General features: G+C 36.9%; 1 pseudogene; it reads left to right on the top strand.

Moving 5' to 3' along the window:
• Positions 1–5: 5 nt before the first annotated feature.
• Positions 6–1,439, top strand: LOC105311310 (annotated as a pseudogene).
• Positions 1,440–1,796: the final 357 nt, after the last annotated feature.

Raw genomic sequence — 1,796 nt, forward strand, 5'->3', positions numbered from 1 at the left:
TTTTAGTGGTCTGGACAGAAGATCAAACCAGCCACACATTCTCCCAAGCCGAAGTGTAATCCAAAGCAAGGCCCTAACTATTTTTAATTCTGTGAGGGCTGAAATAGGTGAGGAAGGTGTAGAAGAAGTCTGAAGCTACAATAGGTTGGCTCATGAGGTTTAAGGAGAGAAGTCATCTCCATAATAAGGTAAGGCAGCAGGATGTAGAAGCTGCAGCAAGTTATATAGCAGATCTAGCTAAGGTAATTAATGAAGGTGGCTACACTAAACAACAGATTTTCAGTATAGATGAAAGAGCCTTATGTCGAAAGAAGATGTCATCTGGGACTTTCATAGCTAGAGAGGAGAAGTCAATACCTGGCTTCAAAGCTTCAAAGGACAGGATGACTCTCCTGTGAGTGGCTAATGCAGCTAGTGACTTTAAGTTGGAGCAAATGTTTATTTACCATTCCAAAAATCCTAGGCCCTTAAGAATTATGCTAAATCTATTCTGTCTGTGTTCTATAAATTGAACAGTGAAGCCTGGATAACAGCATATCTGTTTATAACATAGTTTACTGAATATTTTAAGCCCACTGTTGAGACCTACTGTTCAGAGAAAAAGATTCTTTTCAAAATATTACTGCTCATGACAATTCGTCTGGTCACCCAAGAGCTCTGATAGAGATGTACAACAAGATTAATGTTGTTTTCTAGTGTGCTAACACAACATCCATTCTCCAGTCCATGGATCAAGAAGTAATTTTGACTTTCAAGTTATATTATTTAAGAAATATATTTTGTAAGGCTATTGCTGCCATAGATAGTGATTTCTCTGATAGATCTGGGCAAAGTAAATTGAAAACCTTCTGGAAAGGATTTGCTATTCTAAATGTCATTAAGAACATTTGTGATTCATGAGAAGATGTCAAAATATTGATATTAATGAGAGTTTGGAAGAAGTTGATTCCAACCCTTATGGATGACTTCGAGGGGTTCAATACTTCAGCGGAGGAGGTAACTGCAGATGTGGTGGAAATAGCAAGAGAACTAGAATTGGAAATGGAGCCTGAAGATATGGCTGAATTGCTGAAATCTCATAAGACTTTAACGAATGACGAGTTGCTTCTTATGGATGAGCGAAAAAGTAGTTTCTTGAAATGGAATCCATTTCTGGTGAAGATGCTGTGAAGATTGTTGAAATGACAACAAAGGATTTAGAATATCACATACTCTTAGTTGATAAAGCAGCAGCAGGGTTTGAAAAGATCGATTACAATTTTGAAAGAAGTTCTACTGTGAGCAAAATGCTGTCAATCAGCATTGCATGCTACAGAGAAATGGTTTGTAAAGGGAAGTGTCAATCGATGTGGCAAACTTTCTTGTTGTCTTATTTTAAGCCATCCCAGCCTTTAGTAACCATCACCATGATTAGTCAGAATCCATCGACATCAAAGTAAGACCCTGCACAAACAAAAAGTCATAACTCACTAAAGGCTCAGATGATGATTAGCATTTTTTTAGCAATAAAGTATTTTAAGGCATGTACATTTTTTAGACATAATGCGTTATAGATTATAGTATTGTGTAAACATAACTTTTATTTGTACTAGGAAACCAAAAAGTTTGTATGACTTAGTTTATTGTGATATTTGCTTCATTGTGGTGGTCTGGCACCGAACCTACAATATCTCTGAGGTATGTTTGTTCAATGCCATTGCTATAAGGTTTGCATCTATCGACAGGGAAAATGTTAGTTTAGCCCTAACATCATTCTGTAACGGTCTACTTGGCCAGAGTACTTCTGGTATTTTGTT

Source organism: Pteropus vampyrus, unplaced genomic scaffold (assembly GCF_000151845.1).
Source record: "Pteropus vampyrus isolate Shadow unplaced genomic scaffold, Pvam_2.0 Scaffold1000003137, whole genome shotgun sequence".
NCBI lineage: Eukaryota > Metazoa > Chordata > Mammalia > Chiroptera > Pteropodidae > Pteropus > Pteropus vampyrus.